Source organism: Protopterus annectens, chromosome 1.part2, assembly GCF_019279795.1.
Source record: "Protopterus annectens isolate FY-2018-M chromosome 1.part2, PAN1.0, whole genome shotgun sequence".
Taxonomy (NCBI): domain Eukaryota; kingdom Metazoa; phylum Chordata; order Ceratodontiformes; family Protopteridae; genus Protopterus; species Protopterus annectens.
In genome coordinates, this window is record NC_056727.1 from 854,064,197 (window position 1) to 854,090,668 (window position 26,472).

General features: G+C 39.7%; 1 protein-coding gene across 5 annotated transcripts in view; it reads left to right on the forward strand.

Moving 5' to 3' along the window:
- Positions 1-26,472, forward strand: part of CHRM3 (cholinergic receptor muscarinic 3) — a 3,548,735-nt gene that overhangs the window by 1,558,969 nt on the left and 1,963,294 nt on the right. The gene's annotated exons all lie outside the window — the stretch shown is intronic.

The following is a 26,472-nucleotide window of genomic DNA, read 5'->3' on the forward strand; positions in this document are numbered from 1 at the left end:
GTCTGCCAAGATGTTGGCGATATTGGTCGGTTCAGTGTATTTTGTGCCATTCTGCACTAAGTCTGAGCAGATCTGAGCATTGCCACTTAGATTCTTGACATAGCTAAAGAATGCCTTGTGGTTATCTTTGGAGTCCTTGGCAATTTTTCTTTCAAAGCTCGCCTTAAATGATTTTATGAGGGATCATAATTTCTTGCAGATACTAATCAGGGATGTCTTCCCTTCTTGGGATTTTACTCTTTTCTGTACTAGTTTTTTCCTTCTATTGTATAGCTTGTTTATGGCAGGAGTCCACCAGACTGGTTTTCTTTTCTTGGAAGAATGAGTTTTGGTTTTGCTTGGGATGGCATGATCCATGCATTCTTGTAGGTGTCCGTAGAATGCATTAGTAAAGGATTTTGCAGCTTGGACAGTGTTATCCTTCAGCATGGGGCTTTGAAACTTTCCACCTTGGTCTTAAGTAACGTGAAGTTTGCTTTTGAAAAGTTTTTCATGGTGGTTTTCTTGTCCGGGGGTGGGGGCAGAATGTGGATATCCAGACTGATTTGTTTATGATCAGATCTAACCAATGAGGGGTTGACCTCCAGTGTGGAACACTGGTCGCCCATGTTAGTGATGACCAAGTCCAATATGTTGTCACCTCTGGTGGGAGTGTTGACCAGTTGATCCAGGGCGTTTGAGTTTATAAATTCTAGGAAATGTTGGGCAAGGGAGTCAGTACTTGAGTAGTTCTCCCAGTTAATATTTGGGTAATGGAAATCACCCAATATTAGGGTGCTTGGTAGGACCTTTATGTTTCCCAGTGTTTCCAGAAACATGGAATGGTGGTCCTGGGACATGGTGGGTAATCTGTAGCAAGCTACAATTTAAATTGCAGTCTTGCCTGTTGTTAGTTGCATGTGGATGATCTCTGAAGCATTGTGCTGTGTTACTAACCTGGAGGTGTGGGTATCCTTGATGAATATGGATATGCCCCCACCTTTAGTATTTCAGTTTGGGTTCTGTGGCTGAAATGTATAGTATGAGTTGTAGCCTGGTAGTGCTGGGCTGCTCTCTGGAGCCTTAAACCGGGTTTCTGTTACTGCACATATATCAATTTTCTCCATACTGAGGAGTGCCTCAAGTGCGTGCATTTATAAGGTTTAGACTTCTGGTATTGAGTAGCATTACCCTCAGTTTTTTGTTACTTGTGCTATTTACAGTGGTGGGTTTGTCTTTTGAGCCTTGCCTAAAAAAGGCACTATGGGGGTGGCAAGAGCCTTGGCCAGTATTCAAAAGCTTAAGGGTGACAGGTGTAAGCCGTCTCTAGCGAAGCAGCCTGGCTTGTCGAGCATGTCACCCCAGGCGGACAGACACCGAATCCCCTTTGAATGACACCAGAAACAGGCAGTTGTTGAAATTGAGATTTTTTTCTTTATACATTGGTAACATTCTTGGTGAGGGCAGGATGCTACTCAGGGTCAGGGTCATACCGTCTTGAGCTATGTGATCAGAGAGCTCTTCCATGTCACTTTTCATGTAGCCCAGAGAGGTATGGCTCAGGTCATTCACACCAACATGGACAATGACAGAGTCATATTTGTACTTCTTCTGGAGTGACCTGGGTGCTTGTGTTATGTGTTGGATCCTGGCACCTGACAGGCAGCTAACAGTATCTTCTCCTTATTCAACCTAGTGAGTGGGACGTCAGTGTGCCTGACTATAGAGTCACCTATTACTAGTATGTTGGGTATGTTACTTTGTCTTAAGGGCTGTGATTGTATGGCACACTGGTTTTGTGAAGTATGTGTTTCATGGTTTGTGTTGGGGGGGGGTGGAGGTTGCTTGGATGTTTGCTTTGGAGGTCTCTGTTGGTTTTGCAGATTTTTATTTAGAGCCAACGAGTATGTTTTCATGTATTTATGTGTGTTTTTTGCCGGTGCTGGTTTAATGGGTCTATGTGAGACTGGTGGTGTGATGCAAGTATTTCCCTTCTCCTCTTGACTGTCTGATCCAGTCTTGGGTTGAGAGAACTTAGTCTCCAGTTTGGCTGTATAATTGCATCTCTCGCATGCATTAGTGTTTGGGGATAGGAGGAGGGGGTTGTCTGTGTACATGAGGCAGTTGTAACATTGCCTCAAAATGCCCAGATTCACCAGATGGACTCGAGAGTACACCTGAAACTTGCCTTTGGACATGCCTGGATTGGTACAGTGAACTGTTTTACTGGATGGCTGGTAAGGTTGAATAGAGAGCCTTGTCCTTCTGTACAGTACAGGAGGGTCTAATGCTAGGGTTTATAAGTGCTTGCTATAAGTTTTGAACAAGTGCCGGGCTGAGAAATAAATGGCTTGAGTGCTTAAGTTGAAAATTTGTCTAGTTCCAAGAGAAAAATTGAAGAGGAGACGTTATGGAGCCGGGAATACTTTTACACTAGCTAACCGGCGCTGCCCAGCACGCAGAACCAGGCAAATATGGTATTTATAGCAGGGAAATGAAAGAGAGAGAGAAATTAGCCCAAAATGGCCAATAAACTACTCTGGGCTGAAACTGCTCCTCCAGGGACAGATAGGCTGCTCAAAGCTCTCCTCTCTCACAGGTGAACTGAGAAACTTCCTTCTATCTAAGTAAGGTATGGGCAAGCACAGAGATTTGTAACACAGCCCTGAATTCAGCGCTAACCTGAAAACTGGACTACACTAGCTTAGAAAGGTGGGAAACAAGTATATATATATATATATATATATATATATATATATATATATATATATATTTTTTTTTTTCAGAAAATAAAGCAGATACACTCAAAAAACCACTTTAAATGCGCAGATAAGGATACTTATTTTTATGTATAGCAGATCAGAGTTGTAGTCAATGCCCCTAGTCTAGACATAGTTAAGCCTCGTTAAGTTTAATTCTGATGATTGCCATAAAAGCAGTTACTAGATACTGGAAATCGGAGTTTAAAGCAACTGCATTTGAAGTAGTGAATATAGTAACAGCGATTAAACAACTTGAGATCTTTAGAAACTGGTAGAAGCAAATTACATAGAAAAAAATGGAAATTGTGGGAACAGTACATGCACAATAATGTTTTGGAAAAGGAGGAGTGAGGATTAAGGGGAGGCAGGAACTAAATAATCTATCTAATGTTGGGTTGATTATAATTGCATAAAGGTGAACATGTTAACACAGTTTGTTTTCATTTATATACATGCATGTTTGCCTATATCTTAAGTAGTAATTTGTTAAAGGTGTTAAAAATAGCACTACTCTCTTCTTACAACTGAAGTTGTTTCTGCAGTGCTAGAAGTACATTATTATGTTTAGGCTCATTAGGTGTTTATGGATTTTGACAAATTGAGTATGATAAAAAAAAGCTGTTTAGTTTTAATTTACCTGTGGAAAGCCATAAATCTCTAAGACTTTCATATTCTATCACAGCACCTGATGTATATAGGTTGGCTTCTACACAAATGATCAAGGTGTTTGACAGTGCTGTTAATACACTTGATGATGTTACTATGGGCTCAGACCACAGATAAGAGATTGATTTATTGAAGAGAATAAGTCAGTACATCAAGCTGAACAAAAAGAGAGTATAAAGTCAAAGTTACTCAGCCCCTGTACTTCTGAAGGCAGAACAACAGATATTATGTTTATAGTAGTAGTGCAAATGCTCTACCAGTAGAAAAACAAGCTGCTCTGAATTTTTCACTGAATAGTAACAAATAAATGTATAATTAAGTAAAATATTGGAAGATGATGTAGAATGGTGCTGGTGTATCAAACAAGAAAAATAAATCAATCGTTTAAACAATCAGTGAGAAAAGCAACCACAGGAAAATACTTTGAATTAAATAGTGTGCTCACATTGCCTGTAGATTCAAGTGACAATTAAACTGGTTTGTTGAAATAATCAGAAGAGATATACTCAGAAAAAGAACTACAAGACATAATATAAGGTTGCGAAAAGTTCCTGAAGTATATCTATAGAATAAAAAGTATCAGTGAAATGTGACCATAAATCAGTGAAGAGTGTAGTTATGAAGATGTTGTGCAAAGCATATCTCTCAACCTGGAAACATCAAAAATCTGGACAAAGGCCCATAAAAATTAGGTACAAATCTGTACGTTGATTAACATAAATTTTGCACATATAATTATGTAACCCCATCCACTCCAATGGAATTGTAGGATGCCAATGTTTAAACTCAAACTGAAGAACAGACAACCAAAATATGATCATGAAACACAAAATAAACAGAACTGTAGTTTTATTTATATTACTATTTGAACTTGTGCAAAACTAAAATACAGTTTTCTTTTATAAAAATAAAAATTAACTGCTTCTATTCTAATCCCGTTATTCCATCTTCCGTAGTCTAGCCTACCGGCCACATTCCACCAAGCTGTTACTGTTAAGAAGCCATGCTTTACACTTGCACTTGCAGTAATCACACTTCATGACTCAGGCTACAGGATTACACAAGAGTATTTCTATACCCTCCATTGCTACTTGGGGTTTTCGTGAGCTTTGCACACCTTTCTTTTCCCTTAGTTTTCCTGTCCTGAAGCAGCTTATTGTCATCAGTAAAAGCTAGATTTTATTTGCTGTCTATAGATTCAATTAATTTCTACTCCAGATGGTTGTCATACACAACAATGTATCTGGCTCAGTCACTGGAGTTCAGATTTCCCAAACTGAACTGTCTGAAATGTAAGACTTTCTACAAGTAAAAATATTATCCTGGAAAATGCAATTTAGGTAACACTGTTATGACCCCATAGTGAAATAGTAGTCAGATTCATATTGCCCTCCCCCCATCAAACACAGTCTCTTTCTCCCTGCTAATCCATTGTTTCTCATAAGGATGACCATGGGTTTAGACTAAACATGAAAAAAGGCTGATATAATATGCAGTCTGAATTCAGGTCTATCATATTGGGTACATACTGTGAAATGTGTTGCCTCATGTTCCATCCTGCTACCCTTTTTAATATTAAACCATTTCTGTAACTCTGAATACTAATTTTGTTTGCAATGGTAGCACTGGTTATCCAGTTTTTATATTCTGCGGTCTGGACAGTGTCCGTTAGCTACGCTTCAGCAAAAATAATTTGTTTTCCCTATGGGGACAGTTATGTTACTGAGGCCAGTGCGAGTCAGATGTTCATCCACCCACTACTGGTACACTGCCAGTAATGAAAGCACTGGCTGATTCTGCAAATTTCCATATTCATAATTTCTTTCATTTATACAAGTAATTTATTCTACTCCTCCGGATAAACAAATAGCCAAGTTCTTGAAATGATTGCAGCATAATCTAATTGTACAACACCACCTCCATCTTACCTTGCAGATGTCAAGGATGACCAACTTCTGTTTTTATAACTTTTTTAACTTGGTAGTAAATATCTTAGCATGACCTTTCCTGGAAAAAAAATAAAGAACTACATCTATGTTTTTCACAAGGCACAACTTTGGGGAAAGGAGCCTGAAGGAAACTTCATTTAAAGACCGTAAAGCCAGGATATTAGTCCATACTGATGTTTTCTTACAATGACTGGAATTACAGTCCTTCCTCATATGAATAAGATACAGAATGGTGATCACTGCTCATATATAGCTGCAATAACACATAACAGTTCAGATGATACATTTGTCCAGACTAATAACAAACAGTTTGATAGTTCAGGTGCATTCAGAATTTGTTCATAATGCAAAAGGGCAATAGTATTCCCACAGTATGTCCTACTCATCCATGTCCTAACTTCACTTAATAAACTCCATACAGTTCAAAAAAAATGTGTGCTTCGGGTACTAAAAGAAAGGCTTAAAATAGTCAAGGACAAAAGAACATATAAACATTTATTTCTTGAAAATATGTACACACTTGGTATATAACAAAAGACACACACTGGTTAACAGATAAGCTCCAAAGCACTTCAAACAGTATGTCCGATTCTGGGTAGTAGGTTTGCCGAATCTGAAATAAAACATGTATTGCGTGTTTAACCTAGACTAGAGATATTCTGTTAAAATCTGGACAGTGTTGACCTACCCTACAAATGATTGTTGAATCTAGTCCAGAAATTCCAGATTAATTTTCTTATTCTCACACTCAGTGGGTGTGTGTTAGTTACGCAGGAAAGTGCATAATAAACAATAACAGAATGAGTGTTTTGAGTCCTGGTAGAACCTGCAAATAATTAAAGTGAGCCTCTCTACTTCCGTGCTTAAGAATTATGATTTGAACAAAGTGATGCAGGGGAAAGACCTCAAATCAAGTAAAAAGTTAATTGAGTAGCATGTTTTTCAATCACATGTATTTTTGAACAAACGGAATGAATAAATGAAACTCTAATATCTAGCATTTATTTCTGGCTATAACACACACAGAGCACTTACATAAGCAAAGCTATTCCTGCCATTAACGTAAAGTAACAGTTTCTGCAGCCATTAGAGTTTCAAGCATTAAGCACTGAAAAGTTTCTGCAGCTGTTAGCACTTAAATAACTAAAACTATCCTGCTGTTAAAGTAAAGCAGTAAAAGTACAGTTTTGGTGACCTACAAAGCTATGCTGCCATTAAAGTAAAGTAGAAAAAAGTACAGTTTCTCCTAAAGCTTAAACCTAAAGCTTAAATAAGTGTCTGCAGTCATTAGAGTTTCTAGCACTAAGCACTGAAATAAGTGTCTAGAGCCCATAAGCACTAATATACATACATAACATAACTTGCAGCCGTTAGCACTTAAATAAGTAAGCAAATTTTCTGCAGCCATTAGCAATTAAATAAGTAAAGCCCACCTTCCGTAACCCCCGTAACAGTTTCTGCAGCTGTTAAGAGTTTCATACACTGCACTGAAATAAGTTTCTGCAGCTCTTAAGCACTAAATACACAATACATAGCATAACTTGCAGCTGTTAGCCTTAAATAAGTAAGCAAAGTTTCTGCAGCCATTAGCACTTAAATAAGTAAAGCCTGCACCTGTGTATCCCCGTAACAGTTTCTGCAGCTATTAGAGTTTCAAACACTGCACTGAAATAAGTTTCTACAATCTGCAGCCATTAGCACTTAAGTAAAGCATACTTTAATAGTTTTAGTAACCTGCCTGCCGATGCTGTAACGGTTTCTGTAGCAATTTTTTTAAAGTAAAATGAAAGTGCACAAAAGCTTCTAAGCACTTAAGTAAAGAAGCTTCAAGTAAAAAGAAAGCACCTTTTAAATACATTTTCTTTACTTGGAGCGGGAGCAGTACTCTGAGCCGAGCCGGGGAAATAAGCTGTGCTGTGTGCACATAGAAATTAAAGGGGCCATGCAGAAATTCGTGGCACCCCAATATATCACCCTCAAAACTGGTATTTACTGAGTAATTTGGTATGGTAGAGAGGTATGGTGCAAGGTACGTCTGAGATGATGAATAATTTTGTTGTGATTAGAATAGTGGCAGTTGGTGACTTCAAATTAAAGGGGGGCTGCAAGAGACAGCTGAATGGGTGGGGCCAATGGGAAGGAGTGTGACCAACTAGAAAGGGGTGGAGTTATGCTCAAAACCACAACAACTTGAACTTTAATTAAATACGCTGCCCTGGGTGCCAAACCGTCATTACAAGAGTCCAATCAAGACAAAATGAAGTGTAGAAGAAAAAATATTTCAATGCATTGGCTACATGACAACTTACTTAATATCTGGATGGAAACACAAAGGTTGTGAGGCATGAAAAAATAAATTGCTTTTTAAATACATTACTGGAATGCCAGTCAAAATCAAGTATAAAAAAAAAACAAGCAGCACTCGGCTCAAACCACTTCTCCTTGTACTGCAGTTCTAATTATAATTTATATTCAGCTTTATAAAATGACCAAGTAACATGCTGAAAGTAGCAATCTCTGTGATACCCCCACTTGTAAAAATGTTTCTTATCCAAAAAAGACCTGCTGCCTGACAACAACTATCTACTTGTTTCATGGAGAACACATGATCAAAGTAAAAAATCAACAGCGGACAAGAAACAAGCTCAAAATAAATTGCTTAAAGGATTACTGCACAAGTTAAGGACCACACATGATAGATTGGCATTCTGTTTAGTTCACGGGTAAAGCCTGCAAAGATAACTGCAAGTCTCCAACAAATGTAATGAGCTTCTGAAAATACTGTAATCCTATCCATTATTACAAATACTGTCATATGCATTTTAATACCTAAGGCTTATTCGTTATCTAGTTATGTAAATATTCTCTGCATGGCAGCAATGAAAAGGCTTTCAATGTTGGTAATTCTTTAACAGTATGCTTATTAAACCTTACTTGCATCTTACAATCTCCAGCAAGTTTACCTGATGGTCATTAAAGCATTGCTACTTTAATACAGAGCAACAGGGCACTACAACAGCATGCATTTTCTGAATAATAAGAAGCATAAATCAACAGTATAAAAATATGACATAAACCAGAACATTCTGCAAAATCAAGGACAGATGAAAAGCCACAGGCATACTTGTGGTCTGCTTTGGATGGGGGAGTACACTATTGCACACTTACACTGCATAACTGCTCCTTGCCTCGCATGGACACATCCAGAGCCACTACAATGGGGAGTGGGGCGCAACAAATTGGTCACAGTTTGAAATGTCTCTGGCTGATGGTGATGGCTCTGACACTCATACCTCTCAAGCTCAGAGCAAGAAACCTGGACAAAGCCATACATAGTGGGACACAGGCCCAAAAATAAAGACAATTTTTAAATATTGCTCTTATAAACTTAGAAAGATAATAGAATAGTAGTAGGTCTTGCATTAGTATGAATTTCTGAAGGGTATGAAATCTGAAACTCAAACGTCTGCCATTATTTTCTAACTTCAGTCTTTAATGATTTGCTACTAATTTGCCAGAAAACCACAATTTTATGAAAAACAGACCAAATATGTTATGCAAAAATATAAAATTGCCACATAATACAGCTGGGAACTTGTCAAAGAAGGTACACCTTTTTAAAATTAGTACTGTTAACTTGAGCAGATGAGAAAAATAAGAGCATCTACATGCATTTCTGAAATAAAAGTAATCTATAACTCTGATCATTACAGTTATTTATAATTGTAAAACCTCCACATTTTCTTCCAAAATTGCCATTTTGCAGAGGGATTATTAAGGGGAGAGCAACATTTTGAGCCAAAATTGGAGACAGTTGAGAGGTTTGGATATTCCTAATTCTATAAAGCGATTTACTTGCACGTACCTCTCAACCTCTTAATGCAGGAAATCTGGATATGGCCAAATATATTGGGGGAACATACAAACAGTACTAAAAAGACAGTTGATAGAATAACAGGTCTTGCTTTAGCATGCATTTTTCTGAAGGTTATGATGTCTGAAACTCAATGTCTGTCATTATTTAGTGACGTCATTCCTAAATGATTTGGTAGAAAACCACAAATTTTATGAGGAACAAACCAAAAATAAGAAGCAAAAATCTATTCATTTGGCAAAAATCTGGACAGTTGAGAGGTATAGTTCAGCTGGGGCTGTCTGAGTTTCCTGCCCCCCCTCACAAAATTATGGTCGAATGGAGCATCCCCCCTGCAGCCATTCCAATGTCGCATTCCTTGGTTATTTCGCCCCATTTGCTATAAACACTGTAATGTGCATACTGCTTTACTTCTGCGATGATATGGATTTCATTTGAAAGTTTTATTTTATATTTTACAGCATAAACCCTAATAGATATCTGCTAAACAAAGCAATGCAGTCTCACAATGAAAATAGACAGCATTAAAACTTCTCTGCCCTTGAAACTCACATTCATTGAAACAGCATTGAAACCCACATTCAAAGAAAATACATTTTGCCAGTGGCAGATAAATATTAATTTTGGTCTGTTTTCAAATCATAGGCCCCTTGAACACAAAACATACACATGCTCTTTGATACACCTTCCTGATTGTATTAAATTATATTCCTTGTACAATACAGTACAGTTGAACTGCCCAATTCAGAACATTTCCATTATAAAAGTCTACTCAAACTTCATCAGTCCACCGGTATCAGTAAATATGCATGATCTCTAAAGAAGTAAAAGCCATCTAAATGATTCCACATTAAAGAAATCTGTTAACTAATGAAGAGGTTACTGCTAGCAAACAACTTTATATGTCATTGTTTCATCTACAAATAAAGTGCCTGTTGCCCTTGAGGAATAAATTGCTTATGTTGCATTAAAATAATTATAATGCTAGTAATATCACAATAGGGAATGGATGGCAAACTGATAACAGGTTCATAGTTACTAGGTATCTTCGCCAAAGAGGACTGCAGCATCCATCCCTTTTAAAACAGAGTATGGTATCAGCTATAGATCTACCTACTGTGGGAGTAGAACCCACAGCCTTCTGCATCAAAAACAAGTACACTACCTGTTGTGCTATTTACAACACAAGCAGATTCGGCATAAGCAGCACTAAACTTTTGTTCCCCTGCAGCTCTCAGCTCCTTGTGAAATCTACTTGACACTCAGCTGTATCTCTGAACTTTGCAGCACAAGAAATCTGGACAAAGCCAAAATTTATTTGGGGGAGGGGGAGCCCAAAAACCAGGGACACATTTTAAACATTGCTTGTATAATGTTGGAAAGTTGCTAGAATAAAATGCTGTGTTACCACCATACATTTCACTGCCAAGTATTGAATCCAGATCCCTGTGCAAAACAGCCAGAGTAACATACCACTATGCCAAATCATCTATTTTTATAAAAAAATGGAAGACTGAAACTTAAATGGCTACCATTTAGTGAATTCAGTTCTCACTATAGCTGTCAACATCTTAGCACAAAACACCTGAACAAAGCCAATAATGGGGGAATACAGCCCCCAGACATATTCAGTGAGTTCAGTTATCACCATAGCTCTCAACCTTGGCACACAAAACCTGGACGAAGCCAATAATGGGGGAATACAGTCCAAAAAATAGGGACAAATATCCACTGAGGATACCAGAGCAAACCCACACAAACACAAGGAGGACATGCAGAATCCACACAGGAGGCACCACAGCCAAGAATCAAACCAGATAACACATAGCTGTCAGGCAACCCTGCTACCACTGCACTACTGTCTGTTTTAAGTAACAAAAACACAGAAACCACAGATTTTATGAGGAACAGAACAAATATAAGGCAAAAATCTGCAGATGTTTTAGAAATGGTGGTCGGTAGGGAATTCAGGCTCTTTTCACTTGGGCTCAAGGTACAGGGTTCAAGCCTTATTCTGTACCCACCACCATGAAGCAACTGGGGCATTTAACACACACACACACACACACACACACACACACACACACACACACACACACACACACACGTCTCCAGAGATCCTGTTTCCCTGCTCTCCACACTGTACTCGGTCCTCCATACTGGCGTGATCCTGCAGCTCTAGCCCCTGCATACTGTTCTCAGTCTCCTGCGAGATGTGAGGAGGCTGGAGCCTCCTGCTAGTGGTCCAGACTGCGGGTGATGCAGTCTGGTTACCTTCTGGTTTGTGCGGTCATCACTGCACAGATCTCTGGGTTGGGGTTTATGTGGTCGTCACCTCACAGATCTCTGGGTTGGAAGAGTGGAGTTTACTCCTTTCCCTATCTGGACTGCCTAACTGAGCAGTCTGGAGCTCAGGAATGCCTGAGCATGTGTGCTTGGAGTTCTGGTCTGCCTAACTTAGCAGGCATGTGGGGAGTCCGAGATATTTTTTTTATTTTTGTATGTTCTATGGGGGACTGGGGACTTTATTTTATGCACAGGTGGGGGACCCATTTTACAGGTGGGAGGGCTGCAGTCCCACAGTCCTATAGCATGAGCCGCCCCTGGATTAGAAGAGTATGACTTGGATGTAAAAGTTGCAAAGTATAAAAAAGAAAGAGGGATACGTGGTGCAGATATGCTGACCTATTCATATCACTAGATCAACACGAGATTCCACAGCATTCTGTGAATGAACGAAACACAGAAAGTTTCAACAATACTGTTGAAGTCATCCTGAAATGTGATTGTTTTGAGAAGTGGCTATGAGTAGTTGATCGTAATTAAGAAAATGCCTGCACTATTGGTATAGAGGGACTGGAGCCCAGATGAACAAAGTACAACTGGTAGTTTAGGTGCTTGATGTCATAGGCTACAGGAAGGGGCTTGGGATTGGTGGAAGGGATTGTGGTTCCTCCCCAGCTCCTACCACTTGCTTTGATGACAGGGCCTTAACTGAAGAGCAAAGGCCATTTATGATGCAGGGTACCAGTACAGGGAGGGAGGTGGGCATGGCTACCCAAGCCAGTAGTCATAACCCAATCAGAAGTTATGGAGGGCACACATACATGAGCTATGGGGTCAGTCCTTACAATGATGCAAGTGGTGATGTCACTGCCTGAAAGGGCTTAGTTCATAAACACGGCAACATTCTGCCATTGCAGTGATGCTGGAAAGAATGCAAATCACTGCCATGGCTTGGATAATGCCCCACACCCACCACCACCAGACATTATAAATGCAATTGAGGGAGTCTTGATGGTCAACAGGCACTGGAATAAAAATAACACAAAAGCAGGTACAATTTCCATTTAAAGAAGAAATTAGCAGGCAAGGCTTGATGTTCTAGATGGATAAACTGATAGAACCAAATAAGTTAGAAATGCTTATAAGAACACTCTGGGGATTAGGAACATAATGAAAGACCTACTGTTGTGCTAGTTTGGGCATATATGTCTACACAAGTAGGGGAAGATGATTAGGACTGTGCTTTGTGTTATGCCTGTCACAATAACAGCCTGAGATAAAATGCAATATGTTATTCAGTTCCAAGAGCATGCAATTAAACTGGTAAAGATTGCTGCACTATCAGAACTTTGTGTACTTGATCTGTGCTGATTAATATTAGATGTTACCTACAGTTGTGAGGTGGAGGTATATACAAAGAGTAGAGAAGTGATCAATTCACCAAAATATATATTTTCAAGGCTTAGATTTCCAGATGTGGTATAAAACAATGGATGTTTCAGCATAGTAGCTCTGCTCTTGACTAGGTGGTCAAGTTGAGACAACAGTGTAAATGGTCATCAGCTTCATGAAGAAATAAAGCATTACACGTGATTGTTAGACAGACTGCCACTTAGCTCTAGTGGAATATAGAAATAGTGTAATATAAAGTATTAAGACTGTCAGCTGCTCAGTTATTGATGGTCCCTACATTAAAGTATCTAATTCCTGAATGTAAAGCTCACAATGACTCAGGACATCAATATGAATCAGCACTACAGATTGCAAAATCCCTTACATTTATTGTTTAAGGCATGGAAGACATTTAAGAGCCAGCAGTATATCCAGAGAGTTCATAAAACAAAAAGCCTTACGAGTCAAAAATAAAAGATAATGCAAGGAGTAGAAGGTATTATCAATATATGGAAAGTTTGAAAAGATTTCCTTTTCACTGTAGTGTTACGGTGCTGAAGTTATTGAAAATGCTACTTTAGAAGTTTGACATGGGATGCAGTGTATAAGTCTGAACTCAGAAGTTCGGGTACATCTTTTGCTTTGGAAAATAGATGTCCTCTGTGTGGATAGGTTAAAATTATTGGCATATTTTGCACATTCAGTGTCTTGGTGTATGTCATATGATACCTTCTCCTGTAAAATGCTGCATAGTCTGAAAGTTAAATCTGGTGGAGGTTCATAGGTAAGTACTAGGCTATTGGCCCTAGGGCCTATATAAGCCTAGCCAAAAAAGGTACCCTGGCTTTCACCACCCAAGAAAATTATTTTCCTGTGTCCCTGTTGAGCAGAGCCACAGAGGTGATCCCCAGGGGAAATTTCCTATTTCCTATCCAATCATCAAGATTTTTCTTGAAGAGTGCTAATGACAGGCTTTGTTTGATATAGATAGGTAGTTTGTTCCAGAGTATGGGAAGTCTCAGGGAGAGGAATCTATCCCTCCAGCAGATTCTGTTTATTGAGGTGACATAGATCGTGTAGCATGGAGGGATTGGGATTTCTTTAAGTAGAGCATGTCCCAACAGCTCTGGGTTTGACATAGCTTTTGTATGTTAGGCAGAAATCGCCTCTGAGTAGGCGATATGCAACGGAGTAAAGCTGGAGTTTTTTGAGACAGTCTGCTTAGGGCATCTGTTTGAGGCCAGTAATCCTCTTTGTGAGGTATTTCTGCAGCATTTCCAATTGTTGTAGATGTCTTGTGAGGTACATACCAAAAAGGGCATTGTACTTTATAATGGGTTTAATGACCTCTTTTTTCCTGGATGAGAAACCTTTTGTGATGAGGTGTGCCACGGAGAAGGATTTCCTGACTACTGTGGTGATGTGATTATCAAAGGAGAGACTACTATCCACCTGTGTCCCAAGGTCTCTTATCACACTTTTGGTGTTAAGTAGACTACCACCTATGTGGTAGCTCTCGGGTACAGAGTTTTTACCAAAGGGGATGACAATGCACTTTTTGGCATTGAGCTTGAGGCCATGGCTTTGACACCAGGCAGCTGTCTCAGTGAGGCCCTTTTGTAGGATGTCCACATCATTAGCAGTTTCGATTATGGCTCCTAATTTGCAGTCATCTGCGAACTTCAATAGCCAAAGACCTTCTGTGTTAGCCTGTACTTCAGAAAAGTAGATACCAAACAGGACAGGAGACAGGGCTGAACCCTGTGGTACTCCACTTGTCACTGGTCTGAAGTCGGATTTGGAGTCTACTACTTTCACAGTGTGGGTTCTGTCAGTGAGCCATTTGGTGACCCATCTTGTGACATAGGGATTTATACCTAGTTTAGTGAGTTTATCTATAATTCCAGAGTGGGGGATGGTGTCAAAAGCCTTGGTAAGGTCTAGATAGGCTGTGTGAACCATTTTACCCTTGTCTACAGCTTTGATGACTGCTTCAAAGAGGTCTATCAGGTTTAGCAGACATGATCTGCCTTTTACAAACCCGAATTGGGTGGGGTCCAGAGTTGGAGATTACCAATGTCTTTGTTTATAAGTTCCATGATGATACGTTCCATGGCCTTACAGACCAGGCTCATTAGGCTAATGGGGAGGTAGTTCCCATGGTCTGTGGTGGCTCCCCCTTTGTGGACTGGGATAACCATTGCTGTGCACCATTCAGTGGGCACAAAGCCTGAACTTAGGCTGTGATTGAGCATGGTGCTTAGGTGGGGTGCCAGTTCATTCTGTAGTTCATGTAGAATGCAGCCTAGGATGTTGTCAGGTCCCATGGATATTGTGTTCTTGGCTTTGGAGAGTGTGTTATTTTACCTGTGCAGTCATGATTACAGGAACTTTGCATTCTTCCAGTATAGAGATGGGCCCTTTAGGGGGTGGGAGGAGGCTAACGTTAGCACTGAACCTATCTGCCAGGATGTTGGCAATATAAGTTGGTTCTGTATATTTAGTGCCATTGTGCTGTAACTCAGAGCAGATCTGAGTGGTGCCATTGAGATTCTTGACATAGCTATAGCATGCTTTGTGGTTGTATTTAGAATCAGTGGTGATTTTGTTTTCATAACTAGCTTTGGAGGATTTTATGAGGGATCTCAGCTTCTTACTGAGGCTTACCAGGGAGTTCCTCCAGTCATGGGATTTTATTCATTTTTGCAACAGCTTCTTTCTCCTGTTGTAGAGTTTGTTTATGGCAGGGGACACCAGATTGGCTTCCTTTTTTTGGAGTATAGCATCTTGGTTCTGTTAGGGATAGCATGATCCATGCACTCATGTAAATGCTTATAAAGTGCATTTGTGTAGGATTCAGCAGTTGTACCTCTATTGTCTGTCTGCATGGGTGTCGTGAAGTTTGCCACTTCTGTCTTAAGAAGCGTGAAGTTGGTTTTGGAGAAATATTTTATGGTGGTTTCCTTAATGGGGGGTGGGGGTGGGATGTGGATGTCTAGGGTGATTAGCTTGTGGTTGGATCTGACCAACAAGGAATTGACCTCTGGTATGGAACATCGGTCGACCATGATGGCAATGACCAGGTCTAGGATATTGCTGCCCCTGGTGGGGGTGTGGATAAGTTGATCCAAGGCATTGGAATTTATGAATTCCAAAAAATGTTGAGCAAAAGAGTTGGTGCATGAGTAGTTTTCCCATTTAATGATGGGATAGTTGAAATCACCCATTATTAGGGTGTTGGGTTGTACCCTAATATTTTCCAGTGTATCAAGAAATGAGGAGTGGGAATCCTGGGACATGGTGGGGGATCTGTACCAAGTCACAATTTGGATTGCTGTCTTGCCCAGAGGTAGTTGCACTTGGATAATCTCGGATGCATTATGCTGAGCAACTAGCCTGGATGTGTGGATATCCTTAATGAATATGGGCACGCCTCCACCTTTACTGTTTCGGTCCAGGTTAGATGGCCGAAAGGTGTGATATGAATTATAGCCTGATAATGCAGAGGTGCTCTCTGGAGCCTTGAACCAGGTCTCTGTCACTGCACAGATGTCGATGTTCTCCATTTGAAGGGGTGTCTCGAGTGAATGCATTTTGAGGTTTAGACTTCTAGCACTGAGTAGCATTACCCTCAGATCTTGCTTGCTTGTATCTGTTACAGTGGTGCATTTGTCATTTAAACCTTGCCTAAAAAAGGCACTATAGAGGTGGCAAGAGCCTTAACCAGTATTTGTGATCCCAAGGGTGACAGGTGCAGGCCATCTCTGGCAAAGCATCATGGTCTGTCGATCGTGTTATCCCAGGCAGACAGATACCCTTAGAATGACACCAGAAGCTTAGCCAATTGTTGAAGTCGAACATTTTGTTCTTGTACTATTGTATCATTCTGGGTAATGGCAGGATGCTACTCAGGGCTAAAGTCATACCTGCCTGGGCTACAAGATCAGAGAGCTCCTCCATTTCTCTCTTCATGTAGTCCAGGGAGGTGTATCTCAGGTCACTTACACCAACATGGACAATGACAGAGTCATGTTTGTACTTGTTGTGGATTGAGCTGAGTGCATGTATTATGTGGTGGATCCTGGCACCCGACAGGCAGCTGGCAGCAATTTTCTCCTTGTTTAGCTTGGTAAGTGGAACATCAGTGTGCCTGACTGTAGCGTCACCTATGACTTCAGTGTTGGGTATGTTATTATGCCTTATGGGCTGTGGTTGAGTGGCACACTGGGTTTGTGGGCTATGTGTCAATTGGGTTGTGTTAGGGGGTGGAGCTTGCTTACGTTTCTGCTTTGGAAGTGTCTGTTGCTTGAGCAGATTTTTATTGAGAGCCTCCATAAATATTGGTGTGAGTTTTGTGTTGCTATGTGTGTGTTTTGGTGGTGTAGGTTTTGAGGGACTATGTGATGAGTGTGGTGTGGTGCAAGTGTTTACTGTCTCCTCTTGAGTGTCTAGTCCAGTCTTGGGTGAAGAGAGCTTTGCTTCCAGTTTGGCTATATAAGTGCATCTCTCACAGGTTGTAGTGTTGGGTGGCAGGAGGAAAGGGTTGTCTGTGTACAATTGCTGCATTGCCCCAAGATGCCCAGATTCATCAGGTAGACAGGAGAAAACACTGGGAGCTGACCGTTAGACATGCCTGGATAAGTGCTTATTTATTAAGTACTAAAAATTGCTTTCCTCTAGTCAAGTGAGGAAAGTTGAGTGCTGTAGCAATTTGTAGCTTATTTAGTGCTTACAACAAATGCTGAACAAGTGCTGAGCTCATAGAAACATATTTGAGTGCTAAAACTTAAACACTGGCTAGTTCTAAGGGAAAATTTTAAGAGCAGACTTTATGGCACTGGGAACAGTTTAACCCTAGCTAAGCATTAGTGTATTTTTTAAAATATAACAGTAGCAAATGAGCAAACTGATTTAAACCAATTAACCAATAAAAAGCTAAAAACTGAGCCCCGTTGCAGCAGTCTTCAATCAAACAAGTTTTACTGTACACTGATGCCACTAGGGTGCAGGGGAATCTTCTCCAAAAAAAGATGGTTTGGATTAGTGCTCAAGTTATACAAACAAAGCTATATTCAGCAGGTCTGGATTTAGTCTATGCTACAGCAAACAAGGCTTACCAATTTCAGAAAGAAACAGTTCAAATAAAGAGGCATAATAAGCCCTTAAACAGAAACTCCCAGCTCAGAAGGGCAGAATCTACCCTCTCCTCCCACAAGAGTGCAGACCACACCTTCTTAATGTAAAATAAACTGGCCCAAAGCCCAAGTGCTTAAACCAGAACTAATACACTTTTAGAATAACAGACACTAAGCCTTCAATCAGCAACTCCCAACTTAGAAGGATGTAAGCTACCTGTCCTGCCACAACAATGCATACCACAAACCTTAATGTAAAACAAGTGGTCTGAAGCCCAAGTGCTTCAACCAAAGGCTTAGAATAACAGTTATAATTTAATCAGGCTTCTAACAAGCAGTAATAAATGCAGCAGAATAAATGCAATAAAGTAGGAAGAAACACAAATACAGTAAAAGCAGATGAATAAAATGCAATTGTTTATATAACAATAGAAAATGAGCAAACTGATTTAAACAAACAACCAAATTAACCAGTAAAAAAGCTCAAAACCGAGCCCTGTTCCAGCAGTCTTCAATCAAACAAGTTATAACTGCACACTCCTGCCACTAGGGTGCAGGGGAATCTTCTCCAAAACAGATGGCCTGGATTATAGCTCAAGTTAGACAAACAAAGCAAGATTCAGCATGCCTGTATCTAGTCTATGCTACAGCAAACAAGGCATACCAATTTCATAAATAAACAGTTAAAATAAGCAAGCACAATAATCCTTTAACCAGAAATTCCCAGCTCAGAAGGACAGAATCTAGCCTCTCCTCCCACAAGAGTGCAGACCACAAACCTTCTTAATGTAAAATAACTGGCCTGAAGCCCAAGTGCTTAAACTAGAACTAATACACTTTTAGAGTGACAGACACTGAGCCTTCAATCAGCAATTCTCAACTTAGAAGGATGTAAGCTACATGTCCTGCCACAAGAGTGCAGATCACAAACCTTCTTAATGTAAAGCAACTGGTCTGAAGCCCAAGTGCTTAACCCAAAATGCTTAGAATAGCAGTTACAATTTAATCAGGCTACTACCAAGCATGAATGCAGCAGAATAAATACAATTGAGTACTTTTAAGAAGAGGCAAAAGCAAAATAAAGTGCATTTTTTAGTAAAGTGTAAGGAGAGAGGAAGAAGGAGCAGAAGAAAAATTCAAGGTTAAGAACCCAAGTGGGTTGACCTTCTCAAATGTTCTCTCTGTATTAAGTAGAGTGAACGCCAGACTGGGAGGGGTGTCCCAGATCAAATTTACAGTAGGGGCGAGCAACTACAAAGCCACCAACTATAACAACACTACAAGAATAGGGTGGGAGGGAGGAGAAAAAAAAGTTTCAGGACAGATGAGAACCATAAAACAATGCCAGAAAATATATAAAATAATTCAGTCCAGCAAAAAAATAATTCAGTCAGGGAAAATTAAGACAATGGAGAACTCTGTAAGGTTAAAGTGCCAATTTACTTATCAATCAGCTATATATTTCCAGATTGTTTGAAAATCACACTTCAGCCAGAACACCAGGAGTTGCCAACAGTGTATGCAAGAATCTACAAGCAGGAACTGCTTTTAAATCAACAAGACTTGAAGCACTCAGATAACACAAAAGCTGTTAGACCAGTTTTATAAACTCCCTCACAGGAATAGGGAGGAAGCAGTTTCAGGACAGATGAGAAACATAAAACACTAAGTCCACCAAGAAAGAAGCCAGCAACTGGAAGCTGTAAATACTAATTTAATTAGTGAAACATATAAAGAATTCCAATAACAAAACAGACCGGTTTCGGCTTTGGTTTTTACCTAGCCTTCATCAGTGCAAAATCACATAATAGATTGGAATCCATTATATAATACATCATAATTAGAAACTAATAAGGATAGATTCCACCAACAAATTCAAAAACACAAAGAGATAAATCCACAATAGTCGACACAGGAACACCAGGTAGATGAACAGATTTATTTAAGCGCTTTTCGGCTCTCACTACGACAGCCTTCCTCAGAATAAAAAACATTATACAACACTTTTCTTTTTATACTAGAAAAGGCGCAAAAATGAAACAATAATTCAATTAATTAAGATTAATAAAACTTAAAACCTTCAACATCTTCTTAAAGGTATATAAACAAAAAAGTATACCTGTCAACTAAGAAGTAATACAAAAACTGATGCACCATGACCTGAAACCAGTTATGTAATAAAATCTGTCAAAGAACTTCGACCAATTGTATAAAATCTCAATGATATCAATATAATACATCATAATTAGAAACTAAACATAATTGGTGAGCTGATAAATATGCATACAATATTTATAAATATTCATTAAGTCCAGACTGAAATAATGCACCTAATTTTACTATCCAATGATCCACTGTGGTGACCCCTAACCAGGAAAAGCCAGAAGAAGAAGCCTTGAAGAAATCAGATAACACAAAGCTGTTTCAGGTAACACAAAAGCTGTTAGACCAGTTTTATAAACTTCACAACAGGAATAGGGGGGAAGCAGTTTCAGGACAGATGAGAAACATAAAACAATGCCAGAAAATATATAAAATAATTCAGTCAGGCAAAATTAAGACAATGCAGAACTCTGAAAGGTTAAAATGCCAAGAAATATACTTATCAATCAGCGATATATTTCTAGATTGAGAATCACACTTCCACCAGAACACCAGGAGTTTCCAACAGTGTATAGTAAATAATCTCAAATGCATTTCAACAAATACCAAATCTTATGAGGGTGATCTTCGAGGTCAAAAGTAGCAGTCAGCAAGAATTTTCCTAAGAAATTTTGATGATTCTTCATTACTCTGCTAGTTAGTGGCAAAATTCTAAAAGCCTATTGAAACCTGCTGCTTTTTTCAAAACTAAAATACATAATTCCCTTAAGAAAATGACAATAGTTCAGTATACTATGGCCCAACCAGCTCACTGCCATAAGAGCAAGGCATCTTCCTTTTTTCACATTTACATGCCCCCTGCTGACCATCAGCTGCCTAGTTGCACCATCTGTAGTCTAAACTGTTCTCGGTACTATCCCTCAGGGCTGCAACTGCACCAGTGGTAGATTGAGAATAGCAAATGGAATGGAGTGGAGCAGTCTGTGGAGGCACACAGTGGTAATGCATGCCAGTGGATTAGTGTTTTTTTATGCCCAAGCTTGGCAGACCTAGTCATGTCATGCTCATGACCACATATGATGCTACTTAGTGTCAGTCCCTCTTCAAAAACCAAAGTTAACAGCAAACTGCCGTGTGACTATAGCATCATCCCCATCACTTTTTTTTGGTGTGGATGAGATGACAAAACCACTTCTTCCTATCTGAGCAGGGCTTCTTTCTATTCTACTAGATAACTGGATTTGAACATAAACCTAAGTTTGTGCATGTTTGCATGTGCATATGTGTGTGTGCATATGTGTTTGTGTGTGTGTGTGTGTGTGTGTGTGTGTGTGTGTGTGTGTGTGTGTGTGTGTTTGTGTTAGAGGTTGCTTTTTGTCTGCATGCTTTCCCCAGAGGAACAATATAGTTTTCCTTTTCTTCTGAATGGGATCCTGGACAGGGATAATGGCTGTTAAGTAGTAATATGAAGAATAAGTCTACATTTCCAGACACTGAGAAAGTCAATGTGTGCAAACAATTGTGAAGGCCTAAGGGTACTCTGAGTATTATCATTTTGATATGTAATGTTATGCCCTTTATATATTTTTTTGTTTGCATGCAGGAATGCAGTTAATAACCATTAAAAACAAAGTATAAAAAACAGAAAGAATTGAAAAAGTATAGTGAATTAAGCTAGAGGATTTGACTTATGGCAGTGTTAATAGAAAACCCATAGTGTAACATCATTATATCACATCCTCCTCTTACCCTTTCTGAGAATGAATGGCAAAGAGGGGAGGGATATACAGACACACAAAGACACACACACACACACACACACACACACACACACACACACACACACACACACACACAAGTGGATAGACCAGTGTATTGCTTTGAAGATTAGCATGACTTGTAGATAGACATACTTTTCAGATTAAGGCCTTTTACCTGCCAGAAACAAGATGAAAGATATAGAAACGCAAGACCTTAGCTAATTCCTATTGGCATCCATCACAAAAACTGTGTGTATTCTTCTGGGCCCAGGCAAGTACCATAAACATATCAATTGATATGAAAAAAATAATTATTTCAGTGTAGTCGAAAGGCAATTGCTTGTGCAGGTTGAATATTTAGACTGGACATTCCAAGTAATGCACATGCACTTCTTATGATGTGCCAGTGAGTGAATTAAGGAGGCTATCCTTTGACGATGCCATCATTTGCTACAAATCTTTCATCACAAGTGATAAGGACATATGTGTTTTACTGTTGTGCAATATGATGAGGAAAGTATAGTGCAGGTATTCATAATCACTTGCATACTGTACAGCTTGCTGCTACTTGGGAAGTGTCCATATGCAGGCATGCTGTGATCCGTTGTACCAGCTACTGAGCAATGAGGAAAACATCACATGAACAGGAGTATGCAAATTGCAACATATAGACATGTAAATAAAGGTATACAGTCTAAAGAAAGCATAAGAAGATGAAAATGAGTGACACTGAAAGAAGATTGTTATTCGTGCACATAATTTGCAGTAGGCATGCATTAAATTGTGGACCACTATAGGTAAAAAAAGTGCACATAAATTTATGGAGTTATAAAGTCAAAGGTGAAAGCAGCAGCACTAGTTTTAACACAGCAGTGGTTAGTGTCTATAAGTGCTGCTACCTCTCAACCAGTAGTGCAATGTAGTGGCAGGTACTTTGAGTGAGAATAGCGCCAGCAGTGTAGTGCTTACCTCCACTAACTAAACAGCCACAGACAAATCATTTGGATGGATAGAAATAGTATGTCAACTATATTGCTCATGAACAGGATAGCTAGGAATGTCAGAACTTCATATACTGGTGTACATGAAGGTATGGTGTAGCACTTGCTATAGAGACATTTCAGAGGCAAACATGGGACACACTGAGCGTATCACAGCCATCATATTTCTTATTACTTAATATGTTTCACAGTATGCTACTTCCACATGTGGATAAGCATATCTGATATACTAAAATACCAGGGAGAGTGCCACTACCATATGTGGTATTTATGACATTGCCTGCCTCACCAAAGTATAGGGTGCTATACTTTGTAAATTTGAGGCAGTACCACTAGATCGTGTGTCTGCAGATTGTTATGTCCAAAGGAATGGCTATTATTCCATCTACTGCCAGGTAGTGTGCAATACACATGGCATGATAACCAGTATGTCTGTTCAGTACACTGATAGTACCTATGAATGCCACATCTGTAATACAAGTCCTCTATGTTACTGCTTTCTACCTGGTGAAATTCAACATTCCACATAGAAGTTAACTACAAGCAATGTGGAAATCAAACATAAACAGAGTCAAAGTGAGTGGGTACAAATATCTCACCAACTCTCATATGATATCCTGACTGAGATCACTGTTGCAGTATTTTTAACATAAAGATTTTCATCTGCTGATGTCTGGCTGGAGTACCAAAGCTTTAACTTCCCATGACCGTACCTCCAACTTGTGACCTCAGCTGATATACATCAGAGTATGTAGGTGGATGTACACATGAGTACCCTAGATCATCTCACCAACAACCTGAACACAGGTTATGCATCCGTTGGACTAATCTATGTTGAAACATTGGTACCAATGCTTTACTTTTTTCACTTTTCAGATAAGTGCCCCATTGGGGAACCTTCCTTTTTCATATTTTTGAACAGTGTAGAACATTTTTTGCTAGATGTCAGCTACGAGGGGTAAGTGTGAGTGAAGTAGGCAGATCTTGTACAATTTTGTTTAGGCCAGAACATGGCTACAAAGCCTGCTGTATCTGCAAGTCATTTAAGCCCAAAACCCCTAGTTTGAAGCTTTCCTGCCTTAACATGTTCTTTGAAACTCAGCATATAAAACACTTGGCCCAAGCTAAAATGGTGGGGTCCCCAGCATCTGAAGTCACCTTTTTGCCAAAGAAGAAACTCAAAAGACCCAAGGATGATTCACAGTCTAATTTATCTAACATGAGGTTGCAGAACTCACAGTATGTCTGTTATCCTCTTATTTGCCCCACCGAGATACTGCCATAGGCTGGTATGGCTGCTGAGGCCTCACAGGCTGCAAATACTTCAGACAAACCACACCTTGTTATATCAGAAGGTCCACATGTAGTCCCTCAAATCGTAGTCCAGGAAGAGGTTGCAGGGACTAGTATTAAAGTATGTCAAGGTTCCGATCCTCTGAGACTCATTCAGGTGGATGTCACTCCTAAAAAGAAAAAGCAGAAAAACAGGCATGTGACTTCCCCCACAACCTCCAAGGAAGAAGAATGGATTGATTTCTCCCAGGGTTTATTTAAAGCTATCACGATCCTGAAGCCTCCTTCTTTTTTGACCCAGTTGCCAGAGCCCACACCACAAATCTCTTTCAAGATTCTTCTTCTTTTGAGGTGGAACAGGATGCAGATTATGATCATCCTCTGTACTATTCCTCTTAAATACACTCCCCAGAGCAACTTTCTTCAGATGAAGGCAAATCTCTTTCTCCTGATTCCCCTATTAAGGTGTCCTTCTTTGGGGTAATAATTAAAAACATGATGAAGCATTTTGAATGGCAATCAAAGCAAATCTTTCATATACAAAAGAGGTACTATAGCCTTCAGGAAATGAGCACAACAGCCCCTTCTCCAGTCCCTGCAGTACTAGTCATCTTTCAGTCTCCATGTTCAGCTCCTGATTCTCTACCACTAGCACCTAAAAGACTAGGCCAATTCTATAAGGTGCCTAATGAACTTAAGTATCTGTGTAAGAATCCTGTGGCTGACCCTGCTATAGTCTCTCTTTCACCAGATAAGCCATCCAAGTTTCCCCCTAGTAATAATGCCCTTTGCATAGACAAGGATAGAAAAGCTATGGATAAGCAGGGAAGGTCAACACATTCTCTGTCTTTGCATTCAGAGCTATTAGCTACCATGTACACCTGACAAAATATTCGCTTTCTGTTCTACAGTCTTTGCATAAAGTCATGTCAGACCCACAGTCTGCAGATTCTATGCACCTAATGCAGACTTTACTATCTCAAGCTACTCAAATTACTGGACACAGCATCAAATGCAGACATGATTCTGTGGATGCCTCCTCTAGGGCTGCTGCTACAGGTTCTGTCTTTGGATGATATTCATGGTTGTGCAGTCAACCCATTTCTGAGAAATTCAAATCTAAAATCATAGATTCAGCCCAAGGCAAAGATATTATGTGTGGCTCAGAGGCTGCCAAACTCTTCAAAGTCCTACAAGAACAAGGTAAGACTATGAAAGACTGTGGCCAAATTTTACTTTATGCAGGCCCTAGATAACACAGAAACTACTCAGCCAAATCCAATTCTTTTGTTTACAAGGACCCTAGGTCCACTCACTAAAAAAGAAAAGCACTAAGAATAATATTTCCAGACAAACCACACAGGAAATCTCCTTTGGGTAGGCCTCCCTTCAGAAGCAAATCCTGTGACTACCTTCCCAACTGCAACCCCAAACCCCTCCACTCCTCTGTCCAAAAGGCGTTTTCCTAACATTCTCCTTTTTGGAATTGGTAACTGCAAACAGGTTCTGACTATCGTCAAAGATGGCTAGACCATGTCTTGGGAAAGCATTACCCCTCTAAAGGGCCTGCCTCCCCACCACTAAAGCAGGTTCCTTCCCTTAGTCCTATTATTTAGGCCTTACTAGACCAGGGCACCATAGTAGAGTGCCAAAATCCTTCACAGGAAAATATTTTTATTCCAGAATCATTATTTTGCCAAGGAAGGAATGACAATGGACACCCATTCCTGATCTCTCTCTCTGAATTCTAAACACATTTCTAAGGGTACCTACCTTCAAAATGCTTTGTCTGCACACTGTTCTGCCTGTCAACCCCCCTTAAGTATTTCTGGTATCATTAGACCTCAAAGATGTCTACTTTCACATCCTCATTTGACACTCTTGCAGGAAATTCCTCAGATTTCTCTATGATTCATCCCATTTTCAGTTTACTGCTTTACCCTTTGGTGTATCTAAGGCACCAGGAGAGTTTAGTATCTGCCTGGCTTCAGTGCTGGCTTTCTGCAACACACAGGGAATTCAAGTTTTCCTTTACCTGGATGACCTTCTGATCCAAACTCTCTCCACGGACATGCTCCTTGAGTATGTACATTACATGGTACATCTCTTATCCATCGTGAGGTTTGCAATCAACTTCAAAAAATCACATCTCATGCCCACTCAGGAACTAGTCTTTCTTGGTTGCAAACTAGACATATACAGAATGCTTACCTTTCTTCCTCAGGAAAAAGTTCTTAGTCCTGCCACCTCTTTCTAAAACCTCTGCTCAGTG